Below are 24887 nucleotides of genomic sequence, written 5' to 3'. Positions count from 1 at the left end.
TCACTATAAGTGTGATAATATTTGACTCCCACATCCTCGCAGAAATTGGCCATATCTCCAAAGAACTCTTTTCCTTGATCTAGCCATAATTTTTTCGGGAAATTGAGTTCGTTCTTTTTCGAACACATTTTGATAAAAGCTGCTTTCACACCCTCTGCTCTTTTGCTTCGTAATGCTTCTACTCGCAAGAATCGAGAAAAAACATCGACAGTAACGAGTAAAAAGTTGATACCTCGGTTCCATTGTGATAGTTTATCCATTTGTGCAAGATCCAAGCACCAAATCTCATCAATATAGCGAGCATGCGCATTTAGCCGGGGAAATTTTCTTCTGATCCCTTTGTACTTCGTATAAGAGTCTTTTGATTGTAAAAATTCTGTAACTTTCTCGCGACTTATTCCACTTGATTTTGTTAGGTTGTTGATAGAACCGAAAGCTGGTGGTCCCTTCCCTTTATACAACTTCTGCAATTTGATTCTATCTGAAACTGTAATTGAACCAGTCTGAACCATACTGTGTCCTCAAAATGTTGTTTTTAACCAGATATGGTCTCAGATTTAGAACTTTAAGAATTAGGAAATAGTTTGGATCAACTGGAGCGTTTTTCAATTTGATTGAATGAAGGAATGTTTTTATATCAACTCCAGTGTCAACGTTGTCAACAATAATTGTATTGGAAAGTGAAACTTTCAACCGTTTGTTTTCGTAAATTTCCTTCAAAGTTTTCAATGTCTCGGGACTGTTCTTATAGTGAAATTCCAGATCTGTCTTAAGTTCTTTAGGTGGACGATCGGTTTTTTCGGAACTAATTTCTTCTTTCGCTTTTTTGATAACTGGAAAAACAGTTTCTTCCTTTTTATAGATCTCGCAGGAGGGTTCCGGTAATTTCCCTTTTCTGGACTCCCACAGTTCTTTTGGAACAAGAACAAACTTTTTGACCTCACTCATTGAAGAAAGTTGAAAATTTGTTCATACAAGGTTGATATATGTAACCTAATATTGTTATTCCAGCTTTCGAGCCCAATATAAGTCTTCTGGAATTGAGGGTTGTTGATTTTGACGTGAGCTTTCTAAGTTGTTTTTGGAAGCGAACAAACTGATTTTTTCTTACTCCTGTGAGGTTTCCTTCAATCAAGTTTACAATACACTCACAGAGAAATCTGATGAACTCTTTAGGACAATTTAGAAGGAAAGCTGGTTGAAAATTCTTGCTGAGATTCCGAAAGAGCTTCAGAGTATAATAGTTCTGTGCGTTTATCATTAATATCAGTAATACGAGCACGACTGTTCGGTACGAAGAATTCTGAGGGAAATGATGTTACATTTGAACAGTATCTCAACAAATCAGGTGTAGATGGTCTCAAATCAATCATAAGATGACCATATGGTTCTTGTGTTGCATCATCATACCACTGTTTTAGTTGTCTTCCGAGGCCTAGCTGTCTCCCCAAGATATCAATCTGCTGCACATCTCTCGGTGATTTGAACAAAACAATGTGAGTAGTCTGCAGCTCGGCATCACGTCCAGTTTTGTTTTTGTGGAAGAGATTATGCTTGATATATACACAATTTAGGTTTCGATGTCTACCGGCTGTCGCAATTCCGTTGAACTTTTCCGACTTGGAAAGAATGTCCAATGAATCATCGAATATAAGTAAATATTTAGTGCCGTCAGCGGGTAAGTTATCGATTAAATCAAAGTCAACTCCCTGAATGAATTCTATGTCTGCAATTGATTGCATCATTGTGTCGTAAATTGGCTGAAAGTGCTTATAAAAGTATAAAATTCGATCAAATGATGGCAGAAAAGTTTTCATTCGTAGCATATCACTGATAAAAACAGTTTTTCCAGATCCGGAAGGACCAACAAGATACATCAAAATTCGTTCGTTTGTTGAAATGATTTTGTTCATTTTATGTTCGGGGATTAGGAAGTATATAACCAACGGCACTTGAAAGAATAGCAATCCAAACTGTTCGTTCGTCACAAGTTCTAGCAAAAATAAGATTAATAATTGAAAACAGAAGCAGTACTAATACAACTAAGCACTGAAATATTGACAAAAAAGCTGTTCGAGAGCAAGTGCGACCACAGATTTTCCAAGGAGGTCTTTCCTGATTGTTATTATCAAAAATAAAGTCAGATGCGTGATTGAGATGATCTGTCATTAGAGAGCAACTGATTTTTGTTCGTCTTTAGGAAATAATGATTCACACTTTGATTAATTGGAATCGTGATGACATTTTCAAAAAACAACAATATGCAAGACCTGTTATATGTCCCAAGAAACAAAAATTCAATATAGAATTAAAAAATGGAACAACGTAACAATATCCAGGGCCAATATTTAGATTTGTTTTCAGGTAGCCTGCGGCATCATGAAATGTAGCATGTAATCGAAAAATTTTTGACCAATTGAGAAGTTTTTCTAACTTTGAGTCACCAACTCCTATTAGTCCCCCAAACGGAGTTTCTCTGTTGATTTTATCCAGATCTACATTTTTGTTCAAGCTTCGACAGACAGCCAAAAAATAATTTTTGCGTTTTGTATTTCCAACAAAAAGTTTACTGATTTCTTTCTCTAACGCTACAATTTCCTCAATGTTCATATCAAGCAACTGTACTGGAACATTAAATTTTAAAAAGTGATTAAATACAAACATCACAACATACAATATTAAAAATTTACAATTACTGTTATGCACTTTGCGATCTTTTTTGATTTTTGACTTTGTTCAGCACTGAAATAATTTATCACTCATTCTGTGTAGTTTCTCCATCTCACCAATTCTGACCGAAAGAAAGCATTTCCTTCTGAAAATGTCCTTTTCACTCCCTCGTGTGAACAGCTTGATTGTGAAGTAACATCGATTCGGGTCATCTTGGAAAAATATTCTAGTTACACACACCTTCCGTCGAGCAGTCTCACTCACCTCCCAGAACACATCAAATTTTGCTTTTTCCTCAACATCAGTTGGTTGGAACACAGTTTCGTCAATCACCAGCTTCGCAGTACCTACAGTAGGTTCGAACAGTAGTGCTTCTTTTATCATCTCAGGTATCTTTTCAATAACAAGCTTCAATTCTCTGGCCGATAGCATCAGAAATTGATGCAGAACATATTCACTTTCCACATTTTCGCAAAATACTTTCAAGTGAGTCCAGTTAGAGTTTGAGTTGACGGTTTCCTCTGGGATGCTGATTTGAAACTTCCGGTTCCCGTATTCTTGAAAGGACCAACAGTTGTTTCTTCCATCGTGCTCCTCATTTGGTTTTGAGTCGGTGTTGTCTTTTTTATCGTTGTTGTCTTTAAATAGAGAAAACATGCTCTCATTGTGGTATTCCAATTGTGATGAGGGAACAACTGGTTTTCCTTTGTAATCTCGTTTACGGAGGGGAAAGGAGAATGGTTTTTTGGAGTTAGGAGAGACAGAGCTTTGATCCATCTGTGAAATGAGAATGTGAAGTATGTAAAGTTTTTAAAGCAGAAAATTTGGGTCTACAAGGGTAACTGAATATTGAAACCGCAAAGAAACAAATGAATAAATTGTCTTCAAGAAAGGGGTTGATATCTTGAACCAATGAAATTTAAGTAAGAACGAGAACAGTAGCGAAAAATAAACTTCGTATCCAATGAGATGTTATAAAATAATTCGTAACCAATGAAAATAGAGCGTGCATCATGACGTAATAGTTATGTCACTTCTATTTTTAGTAACATCACGTGATGCCAAAGATGAGTTTTCTATATTTAGTCACGTGAGGGTGAATTTAGCATCGAACAAAAGCGAGTTATCTCACTATTCTATTGGAGAACACTTATAGTTCGAGAAAGGAATATTTTGATGAGATGATTGAGTCTCTTCATTGTCAGTTTCCTGGATCGGAGGAAGAATAAGGTCTTTGAAATCGGGCAGATTGAAGGCTTCTGGTTTTTAGAAAATGAGTCAGCATGCTTGGAGAACATGTCTTCTACCCACCAAACACCGTAGTGATTTATGTCACGAGAGTACGGGAACATAATTCCTTTGCTGTCTTTCAACGGGTGAAACCCTTGTTCTTTTCGAATTCTTTCAATGGTTTGAAAATAAGTTTGGAGAGAAAGCAATGAATTGTTGACTTTTTCTTCGGCTAGGTGGAGGTTATGATGTCTAGCTGCCCCTAAAGTTCTCCACAAATCCTTCGGAAGTGTCAAGCTAGTTGTCTGAGTTTTAATTGTTACTCTAGTGCAATCCACCTCAAAAGATAATTCCAAATTGTTATCGGTTACTACCGTTTTAAATATTGATGCTTCCGTGATAGGAGCGTAATCTAAATCTGAATGAAAAGTAGAAAGAAAAGATGTTGAAGGAAGTAAAGGAAGAATTGGAGTATTTTGCATTTTTTTTAGGCTACTTATGTTCAACCAAGAAAAAAGACAAAATGAATCGTAAATGTTTTTCAGCATCAACATTCCAAAATCAGATCTGACAGATTATGTGATTGGTTAAAAAAAAATGAGAAATAGACATTTTCAAAACAATAATACAACTTTTTCTGAAATCGGAAAATTGGATTTTCAGTTTAAAACGACACAGTGAAACACTATTTTAAACAAAAAATTGATTAAAATTGTAAAAAAAATCTGTAAAAACCAAAAATAAAAAATTGTACTTTTTTGTTAATATGGGAATGGGTGGGTAAATGTCCTTATTAGTTTGTTGTTAAGACACTATCTTGCTAACCCCGTTAGTGTGAACAGCTTGGGTATCATACTGTGAGGTACATTTTTGAAAAGTCGTACGTAACTTTAAATGAGTCATCCTAAATTATTATTGAAGGATTATCTTGCTAATCCCCTTTGTGTGAACAGCTTGGGTGTCATGCTGTGAGGTACATTTTTGAAAAGTCGTACGTAACTGTAAATGAGTCATCCTAAATTATTATTGAAGGATTATCTTGCTAATCCCCTTCGTGTGAACAGCTTGGGTATCATGCTGTGAGATTCATTTTTGAAAATCACGTCTAACGTACGTAACTGTAAATGAGTCATCCTTCCTAATTTAATATTAAAACATTATCCTGCTAATCCCTTTCGTGTGAACAGCTTGGGTCTCAAGCTGTGAGGTACGTCTTTGGAAATTGACATTAGTAAAGTGTAATATGGTAGGGGTCAATGACTTGACTGATTTGTTGTTAAGGCATTATCTTGCTAATCCCCCTCGTGTGAACACCTTGGGTGTCATGCTGTGAGGTACACTTTTGGAAATTTACATTTTTAAAGTGTAATATGGGAAAGGGTAAATGACCTAATTTAATATTAAGGGATTATCTTGCTAATCCCCTCGTGTGAGCAGCTTGGGTGTCATGCTGTGAGGTACACTTTTGGAAATTTACATTATTAAAGTGTAATATGGGAAAGGGTAAATGACCTTACTAATTTAATATCAAGGGATTATCTTGCTAATCCCCTCGTGTGAACAGCTTGGGTGTCATGCTGTGAGGTACACTTTTGGAAATTTACATTATTAAAGTGTAAAATGGTAGGGGGTAAATGACCTTACTAATTTAATATCAAGGGATTATCTTGCTAATCCCCTCGTGTGAACAGCTTGGGTGTCATGCTGTGAGGTACACTTTTGGAAATTTACATTATTAAAGTGTAAAATGGGAAAGGGTAAATGACCTTACTAATTTAATATCAAGGGATTATCTTGCTAATCCCCTCGTGTGAACAGCTTGGGTATCATGCTGTGAGGTACGTCTTTGGGATTTGAGGGAATATGGACTATACGTAATCTTTATACATAGGTACGTCTTTTTACCCCCCCCCCCCCCCCCCAGCTTTGCTCACGTTATACTACTTACGGTGAATTTGTTTTGCTTTTTGTATATACATTTCAGCAAAATTAATACTTCCATAACTGCCATCTTTACAAGCACACGCAAGTCCTCAAATTATGAGGAAAGCACTGTGCCGAGACCATCACGTGCTCTAGTGTTTTGAGACCAAGTTTTACTCGTTGTCTTCTCTACAATTCCCATGGACTGGGCAAAAGTTTTGAATTCTTCAGCTCGTTAAGATCAACTTTGGATGCTGTCAGTGATATTTTCCATTTGCTCTTTGTTATCGTTTAGCTAATCACTTTGTCCGTATATTTATCTGAGTATTCTTTGTTCGTATATTTATTGCAGACGTGCAGCAGATCTTTGTCTAGTTTGATTAAGGACCTCAACATCAATTATATCGAACTCAAAAATTTTATAGGTGCATTGTAGAGTTAAGTACATAACTTAATTACAAAAGAAACACGTATTTACTTGTTCATTAAAGGAAAATCAGCATTGTGTATCTCAGGTGGACTTTTTGGGGTTAACAATTCTTTGTTACGGTTTTTCGGTGATTACTCAGAAGTAGATTGAGCGTATGAAGCTTAGAGTTTGGAGAACGGGGATTATGGGTTGCCTGTGGAACAAATGCTGGCTCCGTCTGATAGCTAGTAAAAATTTGATAGCTAGTAAAAATCTAACAAACAGCTAGAAAAAAGTATGAAAACGAGCAGAAAATGTCTGCGAAAAAAGGCTGCCACCACTGACAAAACGAAGCAAGAACAACGTTTTACCTTGAGATCTACAATTATGGATAGAAGCAGCAGCAGCACATAGTGGGTTACGGAAATTAGTATTTTAAAATTGCGGAATGAGCCAAAATCACTGGGTGCTAACTTGCCAGGCCGAGCGTTGATCTCGAGCTTGTTTGTTCCAGTTTTAGATTTTGCGGCCTATACCTCTGTATTACCAGTTTGATTTCACAGCATTTTGTTGGATGTGCTCGTTAGTAGTGCTGGTGCGTTTTTCTTTGCACGTCATTTTGGTATTCCCACTACGCATACCGTCTTGGTGGCAAGTGGAACAAAAGCTTTAAACTTGATACTTTATGGCGAACCAGAGTTCATGGGAACTCCCCTTGTAAAGCTCGTTGCCAACCAACAATGAAACAATTCGACCGTAATGTGGATGTTGTAGATGGGAATTCACAGCAATATGCTGGGGGGATTTCCCTTGCAGTCAATTATAACGTCACCCAGTTGTTTCTGCTGTCACATTGCAATTGCAGGCATTCGATTCTGAGAACTTCTCGTCGACAAAACTCCTGGTCTGAGTAATTCAGCGACTCTCGAGTCCCACTGGGTTGAGAAAGTGAATGATTGGATGAATACGGTACACGATCCTGTCCAGCCTGAAGCCAAATTCTATTCTCACTTTTTCTGTTCTAACTTCGGGAGTTGAAAGATCTTTTCTTCTGGACTCGCTCTTGATCCAACGCTAGTAATGGAATCACATCGTTGTCTTCGCTCCACGTCAATGTTGAGTGAAAAACGTCACTGCTCGATTGTTGAGTGAAGAAGGCCGACTGCTCGGTTCCTCTTAAATCAATTAGAACTTCCCTCCTGTAGGAACCCAAGAAGTACACCGCTTGTAACAGTTCATAATCGACCAGGTGTTATCAGTTCTAAGGAAATTTTTCTTGTGGCAGCGATAGTCGCACGGAACAGCCACCAACTCCCATGTTCGTGACCTTCCTTAAGAGCTCGAAGTGTGCCACCTTGTCAAACGAATTGAAAAAAAAATAAAAAAATGTTACAGCTTCACTTTTGGAATCTTGGTACAACGTGGTGTATACTGATTTCAAGAAAAGCATGCTAGAGCTAACTGATTTCCTTTTCACAAAATCATATTGAAGCGCGGTTAGGAAGTGTTCGAAGTGCATGAAGAGTGGTTCATAGAGTAACTTTTCTAAGACTTTGCTGTCAATGTTCAGTAACGACAGTGGTCTGAAGTTTTCAACCTGGCACCTCACCTTTCTTGTAGATGGTGGACGGCGGCAGTTTTCCAAATCAGTGGATTTTTTTATACTTTTTATGCTCTTCATGATAGTATGCGATGCGTTGACCGTTCCACCATTAGTGTCTTAGTCACGTCGAGTTCTTGTAAGATGCTTCTGAGATGCGTTTTGAAAATGTCAAAGTTTGTGAGAGTCGGATTCTCGCAGTTGATTTCGTTTACGCTGAAAGCAGTCTTGGGAAAAACATGGAATGGAAGCAATTGTTGAGTAATTCTGCTTTCTCGAAGCTATGTGGGCGATAATTGATCCCTGTGTCATTTTTTTCGGGAGATTTTCTGATTTCTTCAAGCTTTTCATGTGCTTCAAGATATTAGCTCTGCTCCTAATTATGACAGGAGAGGAGAAAATTGTTTGGCAGGGCGAGCTCTTGAAGATGGTTGAAACGCATTTGATGATGAAGTAATGATATGTGCAGGTCAAGTAAATATCGAATGGTCTTTTCAATATCAGGGACTTATGGAAACAATGCTGGCACGGACGGTATTCATCAGATCTCCAAATTCCTAGCTCAAAAGATCTTGACGTTATTATTATTGGTTCAGGCACGAGCTAAATATTCAACAGGCTTTAGCGCATAATATTCAGACCAAAAAACTTTTCCACTTCTAGCCATGTCTTGCGAGCCATGCCTTAGCTTGCCATGGGCCAGAACCCAACATCATCACGGCTGTTATTACTAACACCGGTGTTATCACGATCAACATGTTTCACGATAAGTGAATGCAAAAATCTGAGTGGAACAATGTGCAACTTCAATAATTTTTTTCGATGCATAGTCCCATTTTTTTCACTTTCGATCTATTGCCCTAGGCACTGCATTTCATAAGCACTTGATATTTTACCATCAATTCTGACGTTGCCATTTGCCAAAATTAATCTAGAACATTACATCGTTAAAATATTAAATTAAAATGGTAAGTAACACACAAACTAACACGTTACAATCAGATCAATGAGCAATGTGGAAATTAACGAGTCGTGCTCATTATTTTAGCGCATTAAAATCAATTTATTCAAAGGAAGTCAAAACACAATATAAAACATCACAATATTTGATTGCTACTGAAAAAGCTTCGTAGCTCATCTTATATCACAAGTTTAAAACTCTTCATCGACACTGAAAACAAATTGCTTCTTAGCCGACTGGCCGACCGAGTTCATCACACCTGCTTTCTGGTACTCTCCTACTCTTTTCTCAAAAAAATTTGTCTTTCCTTCCATGTTAATCATGTCCATAAAAGGAAATGGATTGTCACGATTCCAGATTTTTTCACAGCCAAGCTCTACGAGAAGACGGTCAGCAACGAATTCAATATACTCGCGCATCAGACGGCTATTCATTCCGATCAAATCGACAGGCAAGGCGTCGGTTAGAAACTCTTGCTCTATTTTTACAGCATCAGTCACTATCTGCTTAATGCGTTCTTCAGCAGGTTTGTTGACCAGATGCTTAAACATGAGACAAGCAAAGTCAGTGTGCAGGCCTTCGTCACGACTAATGAGCTCATTTGAAAAGGTCAACCCAGGCATCACTCCCCGTTTCTTCAACCAGAAGATAGCTGCAAATGATCCTGAGAAGAATATTCCTTCAACTGAAGCAAACGCAATTATCCGTTCTCCATAGGTTGCGTTATCACTGGTAATCCAGTTCAAAGCCCAATCCGCCTTCTTCCGAACAGCTGGCATATTCTCAAGAGCATTGAATAAATAGTCTCGCTCTGTAGGATCCCGAATATATGTATCTATTAATAGTGAGTACATTTCAGAATGAATATTTTCAATAGCAATTTGAAAACCGTAGAAGCTCCTGGCTTCAGGAATTTGAACCTCCTGGCCAAATCGCTCAACCAAATTTTCATTTACAATTCCGTCACTAGCGGCGAAGAACGCCAAGACATGTTTGATGAAGTGCTGCTCATCAGCCTTCAATTTTTCCCAATCGTCCATGTCCTTGGAAAGGTCGACCTCTTCAACGGTCCAAAAACTGGCCACTGCCTTTTTATACATACTCCAGATATCCGGGTACTCAATTGGAAACATCACGTATTTCTGAGGATTCTCATGAAGAAGTGGTTCATCTTCGTTCTCACTTTTCGATTTACTTTTAATGGTCGACTCAGGGTGAAGCTCACTTTTCTTAATATTTTCACTATCTACTGAATCTTGAGGTTCGTTCTCAACATGGCTGGTGATTTCGGAAAGAACCATTTCGGCCTAGAAAGAGAATGAACATGCTTACCGTTCCTGAAATCTAGTTTTGATGGCAATCTGAAATCTCATGTGGGGTCTGAACTCCCTGAAATCTCAAGGAGTTCAGTTGTGGATGCAATTCCCCCTATGTCGGCCAAATTTGTAGACATTTGACCACGAGATTTTCGGAGCATCAATGTTGTGGAATGCTGTGGGGCTCTAACAGCCTTTAAATATAAGAGAATAGACCAATGCCAGAATACCTAGAAAACTTATGACCATAGAAGCTCTACACATTAGTGGACGCAAGCCACAACTGAATACGCGGGACGAGTACAAGAGCCAGGGAATTAACATTGTAATATTAAGTGCAGAAAGCACGTTCTGCCTAAAAGAGAGAGAGAAAAATTGAATTACGTCTTTATATACACAGCATTAAAAGAAGATATCTTAAATTAAAATTAAGCGATGAAACATTAATAAACGCATGTATACAGATATTTATAACATAAAACGTGCATGAATCGATAAGAGTTATGATAGAGACGTAGCACTTTTTCTCGTTCATTTCCAGGTTGCATGGTCTTGCAGGTGAAACTTCCCGAAGATCGGATAGTTGCAGAGCTTACAAATGCATGTACTTTGCTTATCTTGACTGTAACAACCTCCGGTACTGCACATCAGCTGGTGTAACCGGCTAAACAACGCTGAGCAGCGTTAAACCGATCACGAAAACCAAAATCTCTCATTCAAGACTTATAAAGAGAAGGACACATATTAACAGTTTTCAAGTTCTTTTAACATATTAACAAAATTTAAGGTGAAAACCTACGGAATTTTTGCAAAAATTTGGTAATGCAGTATGTACGCATATTTGTAAATAATTAACTTAACAAGTTTTTAACTCCTGGCGATGCAACTTATTGCAAAAACTTCCGAGTAATTAAAGTTTTATATCAATTTTTGACTCTCTTTAGCATAAGGAATGAACATCAAGGTAACAATAAGTAATAGGACTGACAAATACCATGAAAGGCGGTGCGCGGGGTCAAAATATTAAGATCAGGAAACGCTCTTCACACCATGAAATTGCCGCCTGAAAAGGCCCAGGTTTTGTTGAATCGCATTCTTAGAGACCAGTAAGATGAAGTAGTAGATTAGGTTTCAGATATTTGACGTCTGTGGGTTACACCACCCTTCAGTTTTTGGCAGCTGGAATCTTTTGGATTGGTTGCAGTCTCAACAAATGCAACAAACTGTAGAGTACTATGAGTTGAGACAAGAAAAGCATCCAGAACAACTTTTTTAGGTTATAAATGTTTGAAAGGCCTCAAGAGGGCTGCGCAACCACTTAATGCCCGCCGGGCAATACTTATTTATCCCGTTATGAGGACAAAATTTAACTCATCAAAACATGAGAATGGCAGCTAAATAGTATAGTTTCAGGAAAAATGAGATAATGATTTCATTACCGACTTTCTGATTATTCGTGTTCCGTATGACGTCGATTCTGAGCAGGCAGTTAAATCCTTTCAACGTAGATTACTCAAAGTCCAGCTAACGAAAACTAAATATAGCGCGATTGAACTGCGTCAGAAAGCTGAGAATAATAGGTCAGAAATAAGGAGCTTCGCTAAGGAAAACGTTTTAGCCTGTTGTTTTTCTTGAAAAAAATTGCTCTTTGATAGAAAACAAAAAAAAACGAAACGAAAGCTTGAAAAAATGTCGCACCGTCAAAGAAAGCGACGACGCAGTCAAAATCCTAGACGAAATAGAGCTACCATTATTCTTCAGAAAACTTCTATGTTAAAGACCAAAACAAACAATAAAGAACAAATTTAATGAATACACTTTTTTGGCAGACATTAACAAGTTAGTCAGTAGTATGCAAGAAAATGTTGTTTTTGGTTAAAATTTGTGTGAGGTAGAGGTATCCCCAAATTGGTACGCATAAAATTTAAGAGAGACACCAGCAGATAGAAGTTGGCCAAGGGCGGTTAAGTATCATGAAGAGAATAGTTTTTATCCGTAGGTTTTGGTAAGTGTAGAAGATTTGGTGTCTTACAGAAAAAGATATCAATATAAAACGATCGAAAAACACAACCGCCCAAAAACATCAAATAGGAAGATTTCATCAAAAAAGAAAAATTTAACATCAACGGAATTTTACTTGAACTGCAAAAACAAATTATTTTTTTTGGAAAAAATGTCAAAAACTACAAACAACCGGAACAAAACCAGCGCGACTGTACGGGTTGGCAAAAATGCAAAAGAAAACACACCAATGTGCTCCGTTTTAACCAGAATTTGTTCATTTTTTTACTCCAATTTTGAAAAAATGACCGGAGTTCACATCAAAATTTCAAGCCCTGCACCTAGACAAAAATTTGAGAATATGGAGCTTGAGGCAAATGAGCATTTTATATCACTTGATAACGAAAGTTTTACTATCAATGTCCCCGTCTCGGAAGCTATCGAAGTTGCTCTTCAATGTTTTTACTTCAAATATACCCCAACCAATATTGAAAAATTGTCATTTAAACGAGTACTGAAACTAGCAGTCACAAATGATTATGCTAAAAGCAATGGTAACTATAACTGTCAAAGTGAAAATTTGCACAAAAAAAAGAACACCAATAATTGATTTCAGATAAGAAGAAATTCGCATACTTTTTTGGAATTCACACAGGAAAAAATGGATAACAAAGATAAACTAGCCTTCCCAAAAATGACAGTCGACGTTGATGAACAAAAAAAGCCTCCTGTAAATGGTGCAGGATGCCAACAGACAATGGAATGAAAAACTCGATGTCCGGAAAATTGGTCTTCAGGCAATGTTAATCAGAGCATTGGAAAATTTATAGACGACATTAGAAAGACAGCCAAAACAATAGTGGAATGCAAGTCAAACAATAAGCTAAAGCAGAAGGACAAACCCACACTTTTCTTACAAATTTTGAGCCATGGAAGCAGTAGACTTAAAGAAAAGTTGCAAAAGATAGCGCATCTTACACTGATCTACACAAACACGGAAACTAGAAAACTGTTTATCATCACTAAAGTCCATTCTTGAACAGAATCTAATATCGCATGTGGTATACAAAAAAAAACATGTAGAGGATACGATTCCGCCAATGGGCGGCAAACATGAAAACATATAACCATGCGGATGGCAGAGCATCAAAACAGGGACTCACCAATAGATGAGCTTTTAAGCGAATGTTTTGGCATATCGCGCGCGTTTGATTGAATCAATGATATTATTTCATTGCAATGTGCCACAAAAACATATACTTATTGAATTACGTCTTTATATACACAACATTAAAAGAAGATATCTTAAATTAAAATTAAGCGATGAAACATTAATAAACGCATGTATACAGATATTTATAACATAAAACGTGCATGAATCGATAAGAGTTATGATAGAGACGTAGCACTTTTTCTCGTTCATTTCCAGGTTGCATGGTCTTGCAGGTGAAACTTCCCGAAGATCGGATAGTTGCAGAGCTTACAAATGCATGTACTTTGCTTATCTTGACTGTAACAACCTCCGGTACTGCACATCAGCTGGTGTAACCGGCTAAACAACGCTGAGCAGCGTTAAACCGATCACGAAAACCAAAATCTCTCATTCAAGACTTATAAAGAGAAGGACACATATTAACAGTTTTCAAGTTCTTTTAACATATTAACAAAATTTAAGGTGAAAACCTACGGAATTTTTGCAAAAATTTGGTAATGCAGTATGTACGCATATTTGTAAATAATTAACTTAACAAGTTTTTAACTCCTGGCGATGCAACTTATTGCAAAAACTTCCGAGTAATTAAAGTTTTATATCAATTTTTGACTCTCTTTAGCATAAGGAATGAACATCAAGGTAACAATAAGTAATAGGACTGACAAATACCATGAAAGGCGGTGCGCGGGGTCAAAATATTAAGATCAGGAAACGCTCTTCACACCATGAAATTGCCGCCTGAAAAGGCCCAGGTTTTGTTGAATCGCATTCTTAGAGACCAGTAAGATGAAGTAGTAGATTAGGTTTCAGATATTTGACGTCTGTGGGTTACACCACCCTTCAGTTTTTGGCAGCTGGAATCTTTTGGATTGGTTGCAGTCTCAACAAATGCAACAAACTGTAGAGTACTATGAGTTGAGACAAGAAAAGCATCCAGAACAACTTTTTTAGGTTATAAATGTTTGAAAGGCCTCAAGAGGGCTGCGCAACCACTTAATGCCCGCCGGGCAATACTTATTTATCCCGTTATGAGGACAAAATTTAACTCATCAAAACATGAGAATGGCAGCTAAATAGTATAGTTTCAGGAAAAATGAGATAATGATTTCATTACCGACTTTCTGATTATTCGTGTTCCGTATGACGTCGATTCTGAGCAGGCAGTTAAATCCTTTCAACGTAGATTACTCAAAGTCAAGCTAACGAAAACTAAATATAGCGCGATTGAACTGCGTCAGAAAGCTGAGAATAATAGGTCAGAAAAAAGGAGCTTCGCTAAGGAAAACGTTTTAGCCTGTTGTTTTTCTTGAAAAAAATTGCTCTTTGATAGAAAACAAAAAAACGAAACGAAAGCTTGAAAAATTGTCGCACCGTCAAAGAAAGCGACGACGCAGTCAAAATCCTAGACGAAATAGAGCTACCATTATTCTTCAGAAAACTTCTATCTTAAAGACCAAAACAAACAATAAAGAACAAATTTAATGAATACACTTTTTTGGCAGACATTAACAAGTTAGTCAGTAGTATGCAAGAAAATGTTGTTTTTGGTTAAAATTTGTGTGAGGTAGAGGTATCCCCAAATTGGTACGCATAAAATTTAAGAGAGACACCAGCAGATAGAAGTTGGCCAAGGGCGGTTAAGTATCATGAAGAGAATAGTTTTTATCCGTAGGTTTTGGTAAGTGTAGAAGATTTGGTGTCTTACAGAAAAAGATATCAATATAAAACGATCGAAAAACACAACCGCCCAAAAACATCAAATAGGAAGATTTCATCAAAAAAGAAAAATTTAACATCAACGGAATTTTACTTGAATTGCAAAAACAAATTATTTTTTTTGGAAAAAATGTCAAAAACTACAAACAACCGGAACAAAACCAGCGCGACTGTACGGGTTGGCAAAAATGCAAAAGAAAACACACCAATGTGCTCCGTTTTAACCAGAATTTGTTCATTTTTTTACTCCAATTTTGAAAAAATGACCGGAGTTCACATCAAAATTTCAAGCCCTGCACCTAGACAAAAATTTGAGAATATGGAGCTTGAGGCAAATGAGCATTTTATATCACTTGATAACGAAAGTTTTACTATCAATGTCCCCGTCTCGGAAGCTATCGAAGTTGCTCTTCAATGTTTTTACTTCAAATATACCCCAACCAATATTGAAAAATTGTCATTTAAACGAGTACTGAAACTAGCAGTCACAAATGATTATGCTAAAAGCAATGGTAACTATAACTGTCAAAGTGAAAATTTGCACAAAAAAAAGAACACCAATAATTGATTTCAGATAAGAAGAAATTCGCATACTTTTTTGGAATTCACACAGGAAAAAATGGATAACAAAGATAAACTAGCCTTCCCAAAAATGACAGTCGACGTTGATGAACAAAAAAAGCCTCCTGTAAATGGTGCAGGATGCCAACAGACAATGGAATGAAAAACTCGATGTCCGGAAAATTGGTCTTCAGGCAATGTTAATCAGAGCATTGGAAAATTTATAGACGACATTAGAAAGACAGCCAAAACAATAGTGGAATGCAAGTCAAACAATAAGCTAAAGCAGAAGGACAAACCCACACTTTTCTTACAAATTTTGAGCCATGGAAGCAGTAGACTTAAAGAAAAGTTGCAAAAGATAGCGCATCTTACACTGATCTACACAAACACGGAAACTAGAAAACTGTTTATCGTCACTAAAGTCCATTCTTGAACAGAATCTAATATCGCATGTGGTATACAAAAAAAACATGTAGAGGATACGATTCCGCCAATGGGCGGCAAACATGAAAACATATAACCATGCGGATGGCAGAGCATCAAAACAGGGACTCACCAATAGATGAGCTTTTAAGCGAATGTTTTGGCATATCGCGCGCGTTTGATTGAATCAATGATATTATTTCATTGCAATGTGCCACAAAAACATATACTTTTTGAAAAAATGTGTAGATAATGATTTAACTGCCGATTTTTTGATTACTCGTGTTCCGAATAAGATCGTTTTCTCCGAACAGGCAATTAAAACTTTTCAACGTAGATTACTCAAAGACGAGCTACGAAAAGCTAAACATAGCGCGATTGACCACTGTCAGAAAACTGAGAATAAGAGGTCAGAATTAAGAAGCTTCTTTAAACAAAAAGTTTTAGCCTCAGTTGTTGTTCTTGTACGAAAAAAATTTCTCTTTGATAGGAAACACTTTAAGAAAAATGAAACACAAGCTTGAAAAATTGTTGCATCATCAATATAGACTGCTGAAAAATTACGACGCAATAAAAACCCTGGACTGCATAGAGCTACCAATTTTTGTCAGAAAAATTCTATTCGTAGGAAAAAAACATCCAATGAAGGACAAATTTATTGCAAACACATTTTTTGGCAGACCTTAACAAGATAGTGAGTAGTATGCAAAAAAGTTTTGGTTGCGTTGAAAAGCTTTGAGAGGTAGAGGCATTCTCAAAATGTTACAACAAAAATTTATAAGAGACTTCAAGCCTTGTAGCTACAAAAAATTCAGAAATAAAGAATTTGAGGCAAAACAGCAAATTGTATCACTAGTTTACGAGCGTTTTACCACCAATGTCCCGGTATCGGAAGCCATCGAATTTATTCTTCGATGTCTTTATTCCAAAATTGACCCTCTCAAGTTTGAAAGATTATCATTTTAGCGCCTACTCAAACTAGCAGTCAAAAATGAATATTTTAAAAGCAATGATAACTGAAACTGTCAAACTGAAATTTTGCACAAAAAAGAGAACACCAATAATTGGCTTCAGATGAGAAAAAATTCGCATACTTTTTTGGAATTCACACTGGAAAAAATGGATGAAAAACATAAACTAGCCTTCTCAAATATGACAGTCGACGTTGATGAACAAAAAAAGCCTCCTGTAAATGGTGCAGGATGCCAACAGACAATGGAATGAAAAACTCGATGTCCGGAAAATTGGTCTTCAGGCAATGTTAATCAGAGCATTGGAAAATTTTTAGAAGACACTAGAAAGACAACCAAAACAATAGTGGAGGAATGCAAGTCAAACAATAAGATAAAGCAGAATGGCAGACCTACACTTTTCTTACAGATTATAAGCAATGGAAGCAGTAGACTTAAGGAAAAGTTGCAAAAGATAGCGCATCTTACTTTGATCTACACAACACGGAAACTAGAAAACTGTTTATTATCACTAGAGTCAATTCTTGAACAGAATCTAATATCGCATGTGGTATACAAAAACATGTAGAGGATACGATTCCGCCAATGGGCGGCAAACATGAAAACATATAACCAAGCGGATGGCAGAGCATCAAAAAAGGGACTCACCAAAAAATGAGCTTTTAAGCGAATTTTTTGGCATATCGCGCGCGTTTGACTGAATCATTGATATTTCATTGCAATGTGCCACAGAAACATATACTTTTTGAAAAAATGTGTAGATAATGATTTAATTGCCGATTTTTTGATTACTCGTGTTCCGAATAAGATCGTTTTCTCCTAGCAGGCAATTAAAACTTTTCAACGTAGATTATTCAAAGACGAGCTAAGAAAAGCTAAGCATAGCGCAATTGACCACTGTCAGAAATCTGAGAATAAGAGGTCAGAATTAAGAAGCTTCCTTAAAGAAAAAGTTTTATCCTCGGTTGTTGTTCTTGTACGAAAAAAAGTTTCCCTTTGATAGAAAACACTTTAGGAAAAATGAAACTTAAGCTTGAAAAATTGTCGCATCATCAATATAGACCGCTGAAAAATTACGACGCAGTAAAGATCCTGGACTGCATAGAGCTACCAAATCTTGTCAGAAAAATTCTATCCTAAGGAATAAAACATCCAATGAAGTACAAATTTATTGCAAACACATTTTTTGGCAGACCTTAACAAGATAGTGAGTAGTATGCAAAAAAGTGTCGGTTGCGTTGAAAAGCTTTGTGAGGTGGAGGCATTCCAAAAATGGTACAAAAAAAAATTTATAAGAGACTTCAAGCCTTGTAGCTCTAAAAAATTCAGAAATGTAGAGCTTGAGGCAAAAGAGCAAATTGTATCACTAGTTTACGAGCGTTTTACCACCAATGTCCCGGTCTTGGAAGCCATCGAATTTATACTTCGATGTCTTTATTCCAAATTTAACCCTCTCAAATTTGAAAGATTATCATTTTAGCGCCTACTGAAACTAGCAGTCACAAATGAATGTTTTAAAACTAATAGTAACTGGAATTGTCAAAAAGACAATTTGGCAATGGCAGCTTCCCTGGCTGTTATCTTGGCCTGTATTTGGATGAAAATTTTTGAAGAAAAAATCAGTAATGAAGATGAGATGAGCTTGAGAGAAACAAAAAATATCCTGTCTGTCATAAAAAATATTTTTGGAATAGCAAGGCTGTCGAGTGCAAAAAGTTTGAGAATTTCTTTCACATAAAATGTCAAAAATCAATTAAGGAGCAACAAAAACATGGGGGATGTTGTTTGGAATGTGAAAACTCACCAACTGATAACCAAACTAGACAAAGAAAACTGTTTGAAAGATATGTAGATGTCATACTTTGCGGTTGGCAGAGCATCAAGAAAAACTCCACAAAAGATTAGCATCTAAGCGAATGTTTTAGTATATAACGCGCCTGTGACACGTTCAATGATGATAGATCAGTGCTCTGTGTCACAAAAACTCATGATTCTCGAAACATACAATTAGCAAAAAGAAAGCCACTACTGAACACGCGCGATGAGTACCGTGGCCAGAGTTGACATTGAAAAACTAGTCGACAATGGTCATGTTGCCATGTTGTCATGTTGCAATTCAAAACTACGTTGTAGAGAATCAAAAAAATGAAATTTTTCAAACGTTACTGGAAAACTAGAAAGTTATAAGAAATTCCAAAATCCAATTTCAACAATCTTGAATGGAAAATTAAAAACAAAGTGGCAGGAAGAATGTTTAGAAATTTTGTGTTTTACCGATAAACAAAATTCCGAGAATATCTTATTTTACTGTTTGGGTTTTTTATTTGAATGGAAAAAAATTCAACTAGAAAAGAAATTCAACAAATAGAATAACTTTAAGTTGCACTTTACTTGATGATTTAGCAATATAGCTATATGCTAGACATCGTGAATACGTGTCTACATAAAACCTCATAAATGAGTTAGTTTTTTAATAGTTAACTTTTTCCTCAGAATTAGATAGATAAAATCAAGAAAAAATTGTAAACAGTTTTGAAACATTTGATTCGATTGTGCAACACTTTTAAGGTCAACCTGAACATGAACGCAAATTAAAAATAACGTTCGTTTTTGATTAAATTTATTTATATTTAACAATTTCCAATTTTCTGCCATTTATGTTCCTGTAAAATTTACATAACTGTCAACTGCTTGAACAAATTCAATGTAATTTGTTCCTCTTCTGCTATTATAAATAATACCCAGCTCACTTGAGAGGAAATAAAGATGGACTTTTTCTATTTGTTCCCCCTGTACGCTTTGCAACCTGTTTACAGAGAATGAGCCATTACATAGTTAATCATTATTTAAAAATATAGCACGTGCGTCGGGGATGCAAATAATAAGCTTTTAGGTTTCTTCAACTTTTTAACATAATTAAATGCCAAAAGCTATTGGAACTTTAGAAAAACTCGAAAATGTAATTAGATAATCAAGACACGTTACTGTCTGTTTGCATATTTGTGAAGATTTAAATTAACAAGTTTCTAGTACCTAACGATGCAAGTTATTGCAGAACTGACGTAAATTAACGTAAATTTGAATCAAGTAGAATTTTGTAACCTTATCCGTCAGATATGATTAGTTTAAAGAAATGGTTTAAATATCGGCCAGTTGGCATGCGCGAAGTCAACAATCTGAATTGATCATTTTACTTACGGCAATGAATATCTACGCCCACCCTTGTATGTTATCCTTATACTCCTCCAATTACAGAACGCTTGCTATTAGTTGTTTGTTGAGCACAAAGAAAATAGGAGATCTGATCCAATCAAAGCACTTAGCAGTGCACCCTTACTGTAGTACATCACAGCAGCGTATTTAAAGTTATAGGATTGTATTTTACGCCTATTTTAATATATATGCAAGGAACTGCGTCAAATTGTTTATCAACACTTTACTAAACAGGTGTCTAGTCTCGCCGTCCCACAAAACAACACTATCCGTGCTAATCAACCTCAGTTATACGATTAGTAAAACGGCAGAAACTGAGATAGATAGCTGAGCTGCGTGAAAGTGCAAAACATTGTGTCCGAATGTATGATATTGCGTCCAATTATGCGCCGTCTTTTCATTCTTTTATTTGATTTTTGTGGCTAGTTGCTTTCTTGTGCTTGTGGCAGAGGGCCATGTGCCTCAAATGCAGAAAAACGCTATCGGAACATATCTACTTTTTTCAATTTCCTACTTTTGTTGTTGATTTTTTGGATTTTTTTGCCTGGTGACATTTGTTTGCTTTTTAGATTCTTTTGGTTTCACTTAGTCAATGGATGAAAAAATGCCGAAACAAATCGTTTCCTCTGATCTCAAGTTGACTTTTGTCATAAGTGCTGGTAGCGTTGTTAAAAAAGCGTTCGCATTCTATCAACTGAAATGATGGCTCAGCTTCATCATCATAGGAAACGTGATGCTTTATTTTCGTGAAAGTGTCACTGATAGTATTTTGCGGCATGCGTGTATAGCCCCCCTTTGCACAGTGGTGAGCATGGGATAGGGTGATTTTTTTCCCAAAAGAGCAACTGTTAGGTATTTCTGGTTCAGGATTGTACCAATTGCTCAAGATTTCACGAACATTTTCCGCACAACAAAGAGAAGCCTCATACCCTGGTCGTAGTTTTCAATGTTTGCCAGGATATTTTTTCGGAGTTTGTCAACTCCTGTCCAAACGAAATTATAGTTTCGTTTTATGGCTACGATATTTGAACCTAATTTGCGATAAATTTTATTAAAAAAAGTAATTAAGTTTTTATAATCCTCAAAATGGATATCGTCATTCAACACTGCGGGCAATTACAAAAACAACTTATCTACATTAAAATTATAACTGAGTTTGTTTTTTAACAGTTAACTTATTTCGTAGAATTAGATAGATAAAGTCAAGAAAAAGTTCAAACAGTTTTTAAACATTTGATTCGATTTTGCAACACTTTTAAGGTCAACCTGAATATAAACGCAAATTTAAAAAAAACGTTCGTTTTTTGGTTAAAATTATTTTTATTTCACAATTGCCATTATTCTGCAAAGAGTCAATAATTTTAGTCAATCACCAAAAAAATACGATAGGTTTTAAATTCTTTGTTAAATTAAACACTTAGTTTTGTTATGTGATAATATGTTCTTGTAAAATTTACATAACTGTCAACTACTTGAACAAATTCAAAGTAATTTGTTCCTATTCTGCTGTTATAAATAATACCAACCTCACTTGAGAGCAATTAAAGATGGACTTTTTCTATTTGTTCCCCCTGTACGCTTTGCAACCTGTTTACAGAGAACGAGCCATTACATAGTTAATCATTATTTAAAAATATAGCACGTGCGTCGGGGGATGCAAATAATAAGTTTTTAGGTTTCTTCAACTTTTTAACATAATTAAATGCCATGAGTAGTTGATAAAACAAGGGATTCAACCACCAGCAAAATTTGCCCCTTTCTCCTAACGCTAATCGCGCATGTCGAATCGGGCCAAACTCTACTGTTTGTTGAATCCCTTGTTTTATCCACTACTATATTCACCACTATAAATTCATACTACACGCACAATTTTGTGTACAAAAATGTACATAGCTAGTATAATTTATGCAAATCATACAGTAATATCCAAAAGTTCTCAAAGCTAGATTTAAGCCTAATTTCATATCTAATATGCCAAACTATACTGAAATAAATCAGGTTAATCATCTCTCAAAGTTTTTTTTCTATAGAATTTACTCAAAATTGCTTAGAACTGGATAATAAGAAACAAGTTTCTTTAAAATTTTGACTTTAACCGGGAGACGATTGATCTATGATGTTTAACTGAGTGATTCTATGTACCTGGTTACATTTTTGAGCCGAGTCTTGGGAGGTCTTGTTAAAAGGTTGACTCGCCTTTACCACGCTACGGCAGTACTGCTCGACCTTTCTTAATGGCAACTCTGGGGGAGGATGCAACTACAGAAAGCTTGAACACTTTTAATTTTAATTATTAGGCTGACTAAAGTCTAATATTAAGCTGACTGAACAATATTATTGTATCATTTGTAGGGATATCAATATTAATATTAATATTAAATATATTTCTGAATAATCAATCACTCATTTATCATTTATGAAAATTGTAATTCTGTCAAGCACCTAGATTGTAGCTGGTTATCCTTCTGAACTTCTGCCAAAAACATTGTAAGGAACTTTTTCCATTCTGAGTAGTAGTCTGTTGAGACTAGGATCCTGGGATAGCTTTCACACGCTTGAGAGAAGTTGATATAACTCTGGATAGTAGGATAGGAATATCCTTTATCGTTCAGTAGTTTTTTCCAGGGAATATCCTTATTAATTTCTTGATGGTCTTGTTTCGCTTTCCCCCATATGTATCCTCTGTCAGAAATTGTCAGTAGATATAAACGATTCAGCTTTCCCTCCATGCTATTGACTGTGGTGAGATAAGACTCAATTTCACCAATAATGATTGAACTCCTGAGTTTATGGTAGAGAGAAAAATATTCCGGCACATTCACTTCAAACTTGTCCAGTGTTTCCTGATGCTCGTAACTTAGTAGGTCCTTCTTGGAGAGGAACAACTGTAAGAGTTCTGTTTTAGTTCGTTTTCCAGTCTCACTTTCATGTTCGGCGTTGTTGTCGGGTATGCATTTGTTCTCCTTACAAAATGTAATCATTTGATTTGTTATATTAGTCAGATCGTTTATATTCTCTTCAGACAAAGAAGTGGATGATAAAGCTCCAGTTATTAGAGTCTCGTCAAATGACGAAAATTGTTTAAAATTTTTCGCTAGTTTTTGTAGTGAAATGAAAGTCATGATGAATAGACAAAAAATGCCGTGGAGAATAAAGGTCCCCACGTGGAGAATTATTCTAGAACATTCTTTTTTCTAGAATATTCTCACATGATTTTTAACTTAAAATTAGTTATCATTTCCCAAGTAATTACATGTTTTAAAGTAAAATAATTATTAAATCCTTCAATTAAAATGAATGATTTGTATAATCTATTAAAAATTAAATAAAAAATTTTAATAAATATTCACTTTACTAGCTAATTTTTAAGGGTATCTTATATTCGAAATTTTTACTTGTTTTCATTCTGTTAGTGGTGGTGGCTTTCTTTGTCAATGGCGGCGGCCATTTTAGCATTACATGCACTTTTCATTCAATCTGCTAAGCAGTGTAATGCGATGTTAAACCAAGCTTGTTGACTTCTTATACTATTAGCGATTGCTAAATATGAAAGAAAGCGAACAATAATAGCACAGTCAAAAACACTGAGATCGGTGGAAACACAGTGATTAGTGTTTTTCTATGTGTTCTTGAATATTATACTTATAAACATGCTCTCTGAATTGATTTCTAGTGTGACCATATCTATATCTATGAAGATTAATATATAGTCTACATTTCCTATTTCTAAATCTATATAATGATATATGTTTATAAACATTACACATACTACACGTCAGATATTGATCAATATCAGAATAATGATATCCAAAATGTTCTATATAATCTTTAACCTTAACCATATTTTTACATACATAACAAGAACATTCTAATTCTTCACAAATACTACAACATTCTTTCCAAGGTTTATTTATGCACTTATCGCATTTTATTTTCATTTTTCGAAAAATTATTTTTTGATTATTTCCCTAAAAAAATACATCATGTCTCAATCAACTAATACTAGTGTCATAAACTTCTGTGATGTTTGTACTCTATCCTTTGAATCGAATAAGGCTTTATACAGGCATCAATCATACGATCTCAAACATAAGGAACTATCGGAGAAATGTTTGAGTCTGAAGAAGAGAAAATCTCGGAGAGGGTGTATCATTTGGATGAAGATGATTATATTATTAAAACTAGGGCTAAAACTAAAACAGAAACTAAATCAGAAACTGAAACTGAAAACAATATCTATTCTAAGATTAGGTTTATATGTAAAGAATGTCATGAAGAATTTAGAAGTAAAGTAGCTCTAACTACTCATTCATATAGTCACAATCGCATGTATCTAGAAAACACAGAAGACTTTGATATAAATTCAATTCAGAACATGAGAGAATTTTATATTACTGATTAAGGTGGGATTTACATTGAAGATATAGATGAAGCAACTAATTACTCTTTAGAGGAAATTAAAAACTGTTACCAGTTTTGTAAAGTTAAGAGTTTTAAATATAAGATCCCGGCTGAATGTGATTATAGGAAGAGAACCAAAGAAGAAGTTAAAACTACTAAAATTTTTTTCAATACTGATTATATTAATAATAATGCAATATATGAATATGGTGACTTCAATCGGTTGCTAGATTTCGAAAAGGAAATACATGAAGGTTATGGCTATGATTTCGAGTT

General features: G+C 35.7%; 1 protein-coding gene and 1 pseudogene across 2 annotated transcripts in view; both read right to left on the bottom strand.

Moving 5' to 3' along the window:
* The window catches only part of LOC142341776 (uncharacterized), a 645707-nt gene that overhangs the window by 62782 nt on the left and 558038 nt on the right, over window positions 1-24887 (bottom strand). The window lies entirely within an intron of this gene.
* LOC142341775 (ribonucleoside-diphosphate reductase subunit M2 B pseudogene) lies at window positions 8772-10139 on the bottom strand (annotated as a pseudogene).

This window comes from Convolutriloba macropyga, chromosome 6 (genome assembly GCF_964194025.1).
Source record: "Convolutriloba macropyga chromosome 6, txConMacr16.3, whole genome shotgun sequence".
In the NCBI taxonomy this organism is placed as follows: domain Eukaryota; kingdom Metazoa; phylum Xenacoelomorpha; order Acoela; family Convolutidae; genus Convolutriloba; species Convolutriloba macropyga.
This window is presented reverse-complemented; position numbering and strand designations above follow the sequence as displayed.